Genomic DNA, 13,243 nt, shown 5'->3' on the forward strand with positions numbered 1-13,243 from the left:
TAACACTGGGGTGATAAATGATCAGATGGTCATGTACAGGTAGAGATATTGGTGTGCAAAAAGCAGAAAAGTAATTAAATAAAACAGTATGGGGATGAGGTAGTTAAAAATGGGTGGGCTATTTGCCGATAGACTATGTACAGCTGCAGCGATCGGTTAGCTGCTCAGATAGCAGATGTTTGAAGTTTGTGAGGGAGATAAGTCTCCAACTTCAGCGATTTTTGCAATTCGTTCCAGTCACAGGCAGCAGAGAACTGGAACGAAAGGCGGCCAAATGATGTTGGCTTTAGGGATGATCAGTGAGATACACCAGCTGGAGCGCGTGCTACGGATGGGAGTTGCCATCGTGACCAGTGAACTGAGATAAGGCAGAGCTTTACCTAGCATGGACTTGTAGATGACCTGGAGCCAGTGGGTCTGGTGACGAATATGTAGCGAGGGCCAGCCGACTAGAGCGTACAAGTCGCAGTGGTGGGTGGTATAAGGTTCTTTAGTGACAGAACGGATGGCACTGTGATAAACTGCATCCAGTTTGCTGAGTAGAGTGTTGGAAGCAATTTTGTAGATGACATCGCCGAAGTCGAGGATCGGTAGGATAGTCAGTTTTACTAGGGTAAGTTTGGCGGTGTGAGTGAAGGAGGCTTTGTTGCGGAATAGAAAGCCTACTCTTGATTTGATTTTTGATTGGAGATGTTTGATATGAGTCTGGAAGGAGAGTTTACAGTCTAGCCAGGCACCTAGGTACTTATAGATGTCCACATATTCAAGGTTGGAACCATCCAGAGTGGTGATGCTGGTCAGGTGTGCTGGTGCAGGCAGCGAACGGTTGAAAAGCATGCATTTGGTTTTACTAGCGTTTAAGAGCAGTTGGAGGCCACGGAAGGAGTGTTGTATGGCATTGAAGCTTGTTTGGAGGTTAGATAGCACAGTGTCCAAGGACGGGCCGGAAGTATATAGAATGGTGTCGTCTGCGTAGAGGTGGATCAGGGAATCGCCCGCAGCAAGAGCAACATCATTGATATATACAGAAAAAAAGAGTCGGCCCGAGTATTGAACCCTGTGGCACCCCCATAGAGACTTCCAGAGGACCGGACAGCACGCCCTCCGATTTGACACACTGAACTCTGTCTGCAAAGTAATTGGTGAACCAGGCAAGGCAGTCATCTGAAAAACCAAGGCTACTGAGTCGGCCGATAAGAATATGGTGATTGACCAAGTCGAAAGCCTTGGCAAGGTCGATGAAGATGGCTGCACAGTACTGTCTTTTATCGATGGCGGTTATGATATCGTTTAGTACCTTGAGCATGGCTGAGGTGCACCCGTGACCGGCTCGGAAACCAGATTGCACAGCTGAGAAGGTATGGTGGGATTTGAGATGGTCAGTGACCTGTTTGTTGACTTGGCTTTTGAAGACCTTAGATGGGCAGGGCAGGATGGATATAGGTCTGTAACAGTTTGGGTCCAGGGTGTCTCCCCCTTTGAAGAGGGGGATGACTGCGGCAGCTTTCCAGTCCTTTGGGATCTCAGACGGTATGAAGGAGAGGTTGAACAGGCTGGCAATAGGGGTTGCGACAATGGCGGCGGATAGTTTCAGAAATAGAGGGTCCAGATTGTCAAGCCCAGCTGATTTGTACGGGTCCAGGTTTTGCAGCTCTTTCAGAACATCTGCTATCTGGATTTGGGTAAAGGAGAACCTGGAGAGGCTTGGGCGAGTAGATGCCGGGGGGCTGTTGGCCGAGGTTGGAGTAGCCAGGCGGAAGGCATGGCCAGCCGTTGAGAAATGCTTGTTGAAGTTTTTGATAATCATAGATTTATCGGTGGTGACCGTGTTACCTAGCCTCAGTGCAGTGGGCAGCTGGGAGGAGGTGCTCTTGTTCTCCATGGACTTCACAGTGTCCCAGAACTTTTGGAGTTGGAGCTACAGGATGCAAACATCTGCCTGAAGAAGCTGGCCTTAGCTTTCCTGACTGACTGCGTGTATTGGTTCCTGACTTCCCTGAACAGTTGCATATCGCGGGGACTGTTCGATGCTATTGCAGTCCGCCACAGGATGTTTTTGTGCTGGTCGAGGGCAGTCAGGTCTGGAGTGAACCAAGGGCTATATCTGTTCTTAGTTCTGCATTTTTTGAACGGAGCATGCTTATCTAAAATGGTGAGGAAGTTACTTTTAAAGAATGACCAGGCATCCTCAACTGATGGGATGAGGTCAATGTCCTTCCAGGATACCCGGGCAAGGTCGATTAGAAAGGCCTGCTCAAAGAAGTGTTTTAGGGAGCGTTTGACAGTGATGAGGGGTGGTCGTTTGACTGCGGCTCCGTAGCGGATACAGGCAATGAGGCAGTGATCGCTGATTTCCTGGTTGAAGACAGCAGAGGTGTATTTGGAGGGCCAGTTGGTCAGGATGACGTCTATGAGGGTGCCCTTGTTTACAGATTTAGGGTTGTACCTGGTGGGTTCCTTGATGATTTGTGTGAGATTGAGGGCATCTATTTTAGATTGTAGGACTGCCGGGGTGTTAAGCATATCCCAGTTTAGGTCACCTAACAGAACAAACTCTGAAGCTAGATGGGGGGCAATCAATTCACAAATGGTTTCCAGGGCACAGCTGGGTGCTGAGGGGGGTCGGTAGCAGGCGGCAACAGTGACAGACTTATTTTTGGAGAGAATAATTTTCAAGATTAGTTGTTCGAACTGTTTGGGTATGGACCTGGAAAGTATGACATTACTTTGCAGGCTATCTCTGCAGTAGACTGCAACTCCTCCCCCTTTGGCAGTCCTATCTTGACGGAGGATATTATAGTTGGGTATGGAAATCTCAGAATTTTTGGTGGCCTTCCTGAGCCAGGATTCAGACACGGCAAGGACATCAGGGTTAGCAGAGTGTGCTAAAGCAGTGAGTATAACAAACTTAGGGAGGAGGCTTCTGATGTTGACATGCATGAAACCAAGGGTTTTTCGATCACAGAAGTCAACAAATGAGGGTGCCTGGGGACATGCAGGGCCTGGGTTTACCTCCACATCATGATATGTTATGTACAATTTGTAAGATATGTTACAAATTAGCAAAATTGACAACTTGTTACGAATTCGCAAAACATTTGACCTGTTACGAATTGCAAATTGTTGTGGCTGACTTTATCTAGGTAGCTAACGTTTTAACAAGGCTAGTGGTTAGGGTTTGGGGTTAGGGCGGGGTTTCCCGTACTCTGTCCTCAGGACTCCATGGTGTGCATGCACTGTATTTCTTTCCCCCTAGCAGTACACAGCGGATTCAAATCATCAAATAATCATCCAGCTTTGATCATTTGGCTCAGCTGTGTAGTGTTAGGGCAAAAACACATGTGCACTCTTTGTGGTCCCGAGGACCGAGTTTGGGAAACGCTGGGTTAGGGTTAAGAATAGGAGTTAGGTTAAAGGGTTAAGGGAGGGGGAAGGGTTAGCCAAATGGGTTAAGGTTACGGGTAGGGTTATCTAACATGCTAAGTAGTTGCAAAGTATCTAAAAGGTAGTAAGTAATCGACCAAAAACGCTCCTTTTGTTTTTCCCTTAAGTAAGCTTCTGTCTTATTTAAATGTACTATGTTCTGTCTATGAGACCAGGCTGGCGTGTGTGTCACATGTGTCTTATCTGTCTTCCAACCTGCATGTGTGCATGCATGTCATGTGTTTATGCAGCACTGCCAGATTTGAGTTTGAGTTATGCAGATAAAATTCATGATACATGATGCAGATACAATTCAACCCTGAGGGAAACAGAAGGGTAACCTATTGCCTTGGGAGGGCATTTACACACACGTTGTGTTTACTTAACCTGACAAGACACAACAATCAGATGGTTGGTTTGTCTACACTGCACACAGATTAAATGTATTGCACTGTTTGTGACAATATGTTATTTGTCAGTTTGAAAATGTATTTGTTATTTGGCAATTTGGCAGTTTTTACAAGGTTATCTGATATCACACTGCTGCCATAAATCTATTTCCTCCTTAGTGTTAATTAGTTCAGTCCTACTACCCACCCATATCAATGTTCATCCTAATTCAATAGTATTCTTAAAATATGCCAACAGTATTGTTGCGCCTGGAAAAGTAGCCTAGAGCCGTATGCTTGACTGCCTGCCTCCCTTTCCACTTCTGTATGTCTATAAGGTGCCATTGAAGCGTGGGAGCATGTTTGATGACTGTCAGTTATATTTTTCTCCAACACTTCCCACTGCATGCGGAGCCATCATCGGTCTGCGTCCCGCTGCAGCTGTGACTTCTCAATGGAGCTCATTGTAGCGACAACACGTAGTTGGAGCTAAGGAGCTGAGCAGCGCAGTTATTGCAATCACGTTGAGCGCGCTGCCGTCTGTTGCAGTGGCATCGTCCTGACTGTGTGTGAGAGAGGAAGACATCAAACGACCGTAGTGTTAAGGTAGGGCTTATAAGATGTTACAGTGAGGCTTCCTCAAGACTTCAACTATGGCAGAGGCTTTACCATGTGTTAAGTTTATTTTTTAGAGCATACATGCATGCGGTAAAGAGGTCAATGGAACGCAGAACGTGGGGGATAGAAGAAGGATACTGGATTGGCGCCTATTCAACAAATCTAACAATGTAGATATTCTTCAATTGTATTGTAACAGGCCCACAATGTGGTTACTAAAGTCCGATGTGCATATATTTGGCTGTCTTCACTGCATAACATTTAGAAGTAGTCACTTTTCATGTTTAGAAGTGTCTGTTAAATGCGAACTCCCGTTCGTATAAACTGGTAGAAAAAGGTGGCAGTCAAAGTCGTTTTGAACTGTACTGCAGGTGACGATGACGTGAACATGTATTGGGGCTGACATCCATACATTTTTCTTGGGGGCAATGAGAAGATTCTGTATCTTTCCCCCACGAATTTCCATTATTTTGGTCAAGGTCCATTGACCTCTTTACCGCATCTATTGGCTATGCGATTGCGGATTCCTTTTGAGTGCGTTTCGGGAGCGCGAGAAAAAAAGGTATGAACCAGGATTCACTTTATATTAACTAACTGTCCAAGGGTGCAATTTTAATGATTTGGATATTTTAGGAGTTCTAGTATAGTTATTTGACACACATGTTCTGTATGAACTAAAAACGTGTGTTTCTTCAAAACTGACTGGATATGGCTTTATTCTCAGTAGAATTTGCCCGTAAGGAATCTGGAAGAATAAAACAACTTGGAATATTTTAAAATCCGAAAAGATCTGTTTTGCTTAGCCTATTTCTCAATTTCCTATGACAGTGATGTTTCTTGCATGCGATGTATAATTGCATACTAGTGATGCCTCTAATGAATATCAAAAACGATTGCATCGCAGACACATTTATTAGAATTCCGTAGGCAATATTATAAAGCTGTATAATGATGGATCGGGCTACCTATACAGCGGCTCATGTTGCTCATACATGTTTTATTCGTTTAAACTTTTATGTACATTAACCTATACATCGAGACTATTTTATATGATATTGGACGAATCATAATCATGAATAATTGGTAAAGTAGGCTCGAATAGGCTAGAATTTGCGTGTCCTCAAAAACATGTTCAGTTTATTAGTGCGCAGGCCTATACTTTTGAGTGACGCTTTGGGTTTCATAAGAACTATAGGCAATTATATATGGCAGATAACCACATTAACTCTTGTTGATATGAAATGAGACAGTATCACTCCATATCTAACATCTCTGCATCATTCATCAGTCGAGACAATGATTGTTCCGTTTGAATAACGGTCGTTCTGCTCCAGTGTATAGGTTTTCTTTTGTCCACTCGGTGGCGTGGATGATAGTTTGAAATTATTTTGGGTCCCTGTTCTAGCAACATCATGACCTGTAGGTCTATAGCCTACGACAAAAGCAAAGTTATGCGATATAACACTTCTGATTTTAACATTTGGAGGGGATGCAAAGTCAACAACTGCTGTATGTTTGAAAAACGTATATTAAATAGACAATAGTTTGCCTACAAATTGAGATGTTTTAGAAGTTTCACAACTTATATTTTTCTTGAACAATAAGACAATATTTGCCCAATATTAGGCTGTAATTCTTCCCCAAACAGATTGTTGTTTGATATGTGGGAGGCAGGTAAGGTGAACTGAAAGGTTGATGGTTCAAATCTCAATGCTGACAAGGTGAAAAATCTATCTGTACCCTTGAGCAAGGCACTTTACCCTAATTGCTCATGTAAGTCCTTCTGGAAAAGAGTGCATACTAAAATATAACTATGTTGATTTCTCTGCTAACCCTGTTCTATTATTTTGCGCAGCGGGAGAGTGCTCCCGTCTCGCCTTGGTCACGATGCCGACTAGGCTTGTTTTATTTCCAAGCAACTTGTTCGCCAATGACAGTGAAGTGATGAAATTGGTGATATTCCTCTCCTTGCCAGTGTAAGGTTCCACAAGCCTCATCACCACATTCTCCGTCACTCACTCACCTGCTGCCCGATGTGGATCTTTTCCTAAACGGTTCCGTCCCTTCCTCTCTCCTGTCTCACGGTTTGATTTGGTGGTGGCACCTGCTCAGTGCGTACCGTTCTGGTTTATTTCCGTTTTAGGCCTCAAATGTGTAGGTTCAAGCTGAGGCTCAGAATCGGAAGAGTGATCATCAGAGATGTCATGATTCATTTCTTTCCCACCATCCGAGTCCTTTTCATTCAGATAATGTAGCTGTGCTAACGCAGCATGTACATCCATTCTTCTTGGTCTTCTTGCCATTGTAAATTACACTCGCTCTCACTGTGTACTCCAAGTTGGCCAGAGTGGACTGATAAGACTGCTTAGATTTGGTGGACTGATATGAGGTACATTCCATTTTGAGATTATAATTAGAATATATCTATACAATAGAATGGCCCGCCCTGTTCTTCTGTCACAATTGGTGATTACATATTTATGCATTGGTTGCTTCCCCTTGCTCATCAACTCACCCATTCTCCCCCTTTCTTCTCCATCATACTTTACTTAATTTATTATATGTGTGAAATTAGTTTTGTATAGTTTAGCTGCTGTGCAGGTCTGCTTATTCCGACTGAGCTCGAACAATGAGACAAGATTGAAGATGATGACGATGTAGCCCACGTGTTTCCCTTAACAATAGAACCGCTGGGCCTCGAGGGGCCCCTTGTAAAGGGGTGCGTAACTGGTGGCAGGGAATTCAGACGCAGGAGAGCAGAACTAGGTAGTAGCCGGAGCAGTAATAATATAATAATATAATATAATATATATAATATAATCCAAAAACTAACGGCCTAAACATACAACAGAATATCGGTACAAAAAACCTGACGCACACCAGGAAACAGGTGCACAACACTTACAACAAACAATCCCACACAAATACATGGGGGGGAACTGAGGGTTAAATACAAAACAAAAAAATAAGGGAATTGGAAACCAGGTGTGTAGGAAAACGAGACAAAACAAATGGAAAATGAAAAGAGGATCGACGATAGCTAGAAGACCGGTGACACCAACCGCCTTCCGAACAAGGAGTGGAAATGACTTCGGTGGAAGTCGTGACACCCCTTTTCAAGCGAACAAGCAGTCATTGTGACTGTAACATTCTAAAAGTGTAATTAATACATTTCATATTTGCTATCTCTAAAATAATAATGTGGTTGTGCTCATGAAGGTGTTAGGTAACACTAGAATACAATTTATTTTTCATTTTATATAGCATTTTCATAAGTTTATTTACATTTACATTTACATTTAAGTCATTTAGCAGACGCTCTTATCCAGAGCGACTTACAAATTGGTGCATACCCCTTATGACATCCAGTGGAACAGCCACTTACAATAGTGCATCTAAATCTTTTTAGGGGGGTGAGAGGGATTACACCCTATCCTAGGTATTCCTTGAAGAGGTGGGGTTTCAGGTGTCTCCGGAATTGACTCCGCTGTCCTGGCGTCGTGAGGGGAGTTTGTTCCACCATTTTTTGACTGGGCTGAGCGGGAACTGTACTTCCTCAGTGGTAGGGAGGCGAGCAGGCCAGAGGTGGATGAACGCAGTGCCCTTGTTTAAGTTTATGTTACTGTAAGCTATCTGTAAAAACAAAAAAACACAAACATTCAAATGTTCAATCAATTTTATGCGTGGCATGCTTTTGTAACAACTATGAAACAAAAACCATATGTGTTGGAAGATGGTAACAGCTTCTATTAATGAATATTTATCTAAAAAAAAATACCCCAATCACAAAGATGCACGGTCAGCAGAACACGGTCAAAGGATGAAAACATAAATACATACAAGCGCCACGTGTGCTTGATAAATAGTGAAAATCAGCACAAAAGCAATAATGGCATTATAATTAATATACAGTGGGGCAAAAAACTATTTAGTTAGTTCTCCCACTTAAAAAGATGAGAGAGGCCTGTAATTTTCATCATAGGTACACTTCAACTATGACAGACAAAATGAGAAGAAAAAAATCCAGAAAATTACATTGTAGGATATTATTTTTTTATGTATTTTTAAAAACATTTTTTTGCAAATTATGGTGGAAAATAAATAACAAAAGTTTATCTCAATACTTTGTTATATACACTTTGTTGGCAATGACAGAGGTCAAACGTTTTCTGTAAGTCTTCACAAGGTTTTCACACACTGTTGCTGTTATTTTGGCCCATTCCTCCATGTAGATCTCCTCTAGAGCAGTGATGTTTTGGAGCTGTTGCTGGGCAACACAGACTTTCAACTCCCTCCAAAGATTTTCTATGGGGTTGAGATCTGGAGACTGGCTAGGCCACTCCAGGACCTTGAAATGCTTCTTACGAAGCCACCCCTTCGTTGCCCGGGCGGTGTGTTTGGGATCATTATCATGCTGAAAGACCCAGCCACGTTTCATCTTCAATGCCCTTGCTGATGGAAGGAGGTTTTCACTCAAAATCTCACGATACATGGCCCCATTCATTCTTTCCTTTACACGGATCAGTCGTCCTGGTCCCTTTGCAGAAAAACAGCCCCAAAGCATGATATTTCCACCCCCATGCTTCACAGTAGGTATGGTGTTCTTTGGATGCAACTCAGCATTATTTGTCCTCCAAACACGACGAGTTGAGTTTTTACCAAAAAGTTCTATTTTGGTTTCATCTGACCATATGACATTCTCCCAATCTTCTTCTGGATCATCCAAATGCTCTCTAGCAAACTTCAGACGGGCCTGGACATGTACTGGCTTAAGCAGGGGGACACGTCTGGCACTGCAGGATTCGAGTCCCTGGCGGCGTAGTGTGTTACTGATGGTAGGCTTTGTTACTTTGGTCCCAGCTCTCTGCATGTCATTCACTAGGTCCCTCCATGTGGTTGTGGGATTTTTGCCCACCATTCTTGTGATCATTTTGACCCCACGGGGTGAGATCTTGCGTGGAGCCCCAGATCGAGGGAGATTATCAGTGGTCTTGTATGTCTTCCATTTCCTAATAATTGCTCCCACAGTTGATTTCTTCAAACCAAGCTGCTTACCTATTGCAGATTCAGTCTTCCCAGCATGGTGCAGGTCTACAATTTTGTTTCTGGTGTCCTCTGACAGCTCTTTGGTCTTGGCCATAGTGGAGTTTGGAGTGTGACTGTTTGAGGTTCTTAACAGGTGTCTTTTATACTGATAACAAGTTCAAACAGGTGCATTAGTACAGGTAACGAGTGGAGGACAGAGGATCCTCTTAAAGAAAAAGTTACAGGTCTGTGAGAGCCAGGAATCTTGCTTGTTTGTAGGTGACCAAATACTTATTTTCCACCATAATTTGCAAATAAATTCATTAAAAATCATACATGGTGATTTTCTGGATTTTATTTCTCATTTTGTCTGTCATAGTTGAAGTGTACCGATGATGAAAATTACAGGCCTCTCATCTTTTTAAGTGGGAGAACTTGCACAATTGGTGGCTGACTAAATACTTTTTTGCCCCACTGTAAGTGTCATTATGACAGCAGTCAAAAATAGTCCATTATTGTCAGCTTGTGCTTGCTTACATTGTTTGCGTTTTCACGCAATGGCATCAGTTAGATTTCATTTAGCGGTTATCCCTTGTCCTAACAGTCCACACAAATCTTTGCCACTGTCACTTGCTTGAAACATCCCACAAAAACGTAACTTGCAGGCGACCTGAGTGTCTTCGGTTCTGTTCATTGTTCATCTGGCCATCTGGCACTTTCTCCTCCAGGTGCTGTACGCAATTTGGCTCGCGCAAAGGCTCGCATAGAAACTTTGCTGCGGCCTTGGCCCACATATGTCTCTCACGTAGCCAGTATGCCACACTCATGGTGAAGTCTCTCCTGGACATGGTGTTGTTCATGCACTGCTTGAACAACACGTGTGCGTTGATAGCAGCCAATTCACACATGTTGTAAAACACAGCAACAGGCCAGCAGCGGGTGCCTCCTTTCACACAGTACAACTGTGCCATCTGATCCAAAACATCCACCCCAACCTATGGACCAGTATATAGTAGTAAACATTATGATTATTGTCCCATAGGAAAAACAACACGTATTATACAGAAGAGCATAATGCATTGCATTCATTTAATGATATATGGCAACGTAATATTTGCTGACCTTGTTTGGTTGTAGGGGCGTAATAGTATCCGGGTTTCTCTCTATTGTCTCCCTTTCAATGGCAACTGTTGGATGCATTGTGCTCATGACAGAAACACTCTTTCTTGCCTTGATATGGTATAGTGTGACTGTTGGCTTGTCATTCTTTAGCACCATTGTGGAGAACAACGGCTGTGCAGGTGCATTATTTTGCGCAGAGGGAGGGAGCACCCGTCTTGCTTAGTTCATGGTGCCGACTATGCTTGTTTTATTTCCAAGCAACTTGTTTGCCAATGACAGTGAAGTGAAGAAATTGTCCATGGTGATATTCCTCTCCTTGCCAAAGTTGTGCACTGGGGCCTCCCACTCATCTTTCTGTTCTGGTTAGAGCCAGTTTGCGCTGTTCTGTGAAGGCAGTAGTACACAGCGTTGTACGAGATCTTCTGTTTCTTGGCAATTTCTCGCATGGAACAGTCTTAATTTCTCAGAACAAGAATAGACTGACGAGTTTCAGAAGAAAGGTCTTTGTTTCTGGCCATTTTGAGCCTGTAATCAAACCTACAAATGCTGATGCTCCAGATACTCAACTAAGCTAAAGAAGGCCAGTTTTATTGCTTCTTTAATCAGAACAACAGTTTTCAGCTGTGCTAACATAATTGCTAAAGGGTTTTCTAATGATCAATTAGACTTTTTAAATGATAAACTTGGATTAGGTAACACAACGTGTCATTGGAACACAGGAGTGATTGTTGCTGATAATGGGCCTCTATACGCCTATGAAAAATAAACTCAAAACAGTCCTATCTGGTGCAAAGACAGATGACAGGAACAATCACCCACAAACACATTTCTAAGTGAAACCCAGTGTACCAATTAAGTAATGATTCTCAATCAGAGACAACTAATGACACCTGCCTCTGATTGAGAACCATACTAGGCCGAAACATAGAAATTCCCAAAACCTAGAAAAACAAACATAGACTGCCCACCCAACTCACGCCCTGACCATACTAACTAAATACAAAACACAGGAAATAAAGGTCAGAACGTGACATAGGTATAGTTTAGCTTCAGTTTTGAGGCACATATCGGACTGATTATCAGCTGGACACCGCATATTTCATTGGAGGGGCAACGGGTGAAAACCATTGAAATAAGACATCCCTCCCTAAAACTGGTTATAACTCCAGTTCTGTTTCTGATATTATGTTTCGAACAACATCAACCTGTTATATAGACTTATTTAAGCAAATTCGAGTACGGAAGGGAGCATGACTTTAAAAATGGGAGAGTAATACAATAAATTAATTAATGAGCTGTCAAAATGACTGATTTAGTGGTTCTAGTTTTAAGCCGGTAGGGCATGATAAGCAATCATAGCACAGGCACTGCATCACATGTTGATTAGGGCCCTCTACTTACCGCCTTAATGTCCTATAGAGATGCTTATACTGCCATCTGTATTGTGGAAAATATATAGGCCTATGATAAACAAGTCATCTACAAATAGAATTACATTACTCTTGGAAACAACGTGGAAGATGAATAAATTAACACACTAACCATGAAATAGGCTTAGGTTAGTTGATGACATGTTATTAGCAATAAGCATGTTGCTTTGAATACTTAAGTCCGTGCTTGCATGTAGCCTATTCCAGGGACATCGAGTAGCTTTCAGCACACGCACAGGGCAAAATTATTAGGTTATAGTTAATGAGTAATGCCATCAGAAAAAAACCTAGAAGTGATTTAAAAAGATATATATATTTAATGATGGATTAATTCATTGTAATTAAAAGGTTTTGTAAGTGTCAATCCACATTTGGTTAATTGATGAGTTCTGAGTTTAATTGCTGAGTTCTGGTATGGAAATCATCACGCCTTTCCGTAAGCTACGTCTCCAATGTGTTTCTCAATAACTTCTGCCTCTGTCTCTCTACCACAATAAAGGGCTGAAAATTGAGGCTTACAAGGGCTATGTTACCAGTCACTCCCCACGCTGTGCTTTATGTCCAGATGACAGGAGTGGCGTGCACACACTGCGTTTGAGCGTTCTCTCCCCAGGAGGCTGCGGTTGTTCCCCAAGCGTGGTCTTGTGCTCTAAATGCCTGTGTTTGCACTTCACTCCAAGGGAGCTCTCTGTTTCTAGCAAATGGTTTGAGGAGAAGGGGGGACATAAAGGGGGTTAGATATGGAGGGACAGTGGTGCTGCAAACGCTTGAAAGTCACGGTTTGAGTGCGCTCTCTGGAAGCGTGCGCAACGCGCATCAGATGGCAGGAGAGTCTAATGAGACTTCATCATCCTGTCTCAGTTCATTTGGACAAGCCGCAGAACACTGCTTCGGTCATGCAGTGCCAAGACCGACAACAGGCATATTTCAGCACTGGGATGAAAAAAAAGGTGGGAAGCGAAAGAGGGGAGGAGGGTGAGGGCAAAGAGAAAATAAGGACAACTTTACTCGGTGCTCAGTTGGATATAGTGCTTCATATAGCAACTACTGCAATAGTCCTCTTTGTTGCTTTCACACTGTGAGCCACGCAGTACCAGACCTGGTGCTTGGATAAAGTGACTAAGGGGGCAGTTGAAATCGTTAGAGGGAGCAGTTTTGGGGGGATTCTTGCATTGGAATTCTATTGCCTTAGGAAAGTATTTTGTTACGTTACAGCCTTAAACTACACACAATACG

General features: G+C 42.9%; 2 protein-coding genes across 3 annotated transcripts in view; one reads left to right on the forward strand and one right to left on the reverse strand.

Moving 5' to 3' along the window:
- Positions 1 to 13,243, reverse strand: part of LOC118402460 (protein disulfide-isomerase TMX3) — a 435,969-nt gene that overhangs the window by 60,094 nt on the left and 362,632 nt on the right. Inside the window, exon 17 of one of the 2 annotated variants that reach the window (XR_008077515.1) lies at positions 3,000 to 3,012. The exons of the other annotated variant lie outside the window; for it this stretch is intronic. The gene's annotated coding sequence lies outside the window, so the exon portion shown is untranslated. Of the gene's footprint in view, positions 1 to 2,999; positions 3,013 to 13,243 lie in introns of those variants that run through there. 2 annotated transcript variants of the gene reach the window in all.
- LOC118402461 (cadherin-7-like) overlaps positions 4,282 to 13,243 on the forward strand; it is a 175,343-nt gene continuing 166,381 nt past the window's right edge. Inside the window, exon 1 of the mRNA XM_035800677.2 lies at positions 4,282 to 4,418. The gene's annotated coding sequence lies outside the window, so the exon portion shown is untranslated. The remainder of the gene's footprint in view (positions 4,419 to 13,243) is intronic.

This window comes from Oncorhynchus keta, chromosome 23, assembly GCF_023373465.1.
Source record: "Oncorhynchus keta strain PuntledgeMale-10-30-2019 chromosome 23, Oket_V2, whole genome shotgun sequence".
Classification (NCBI taxonomy): domain Eukaryota; kingdom Metazoa; phylum Chordata; class Actinopteri; order Salmoniformes; family Salmonidae; genus Oncorhynchus; species Oncorhynchus keta.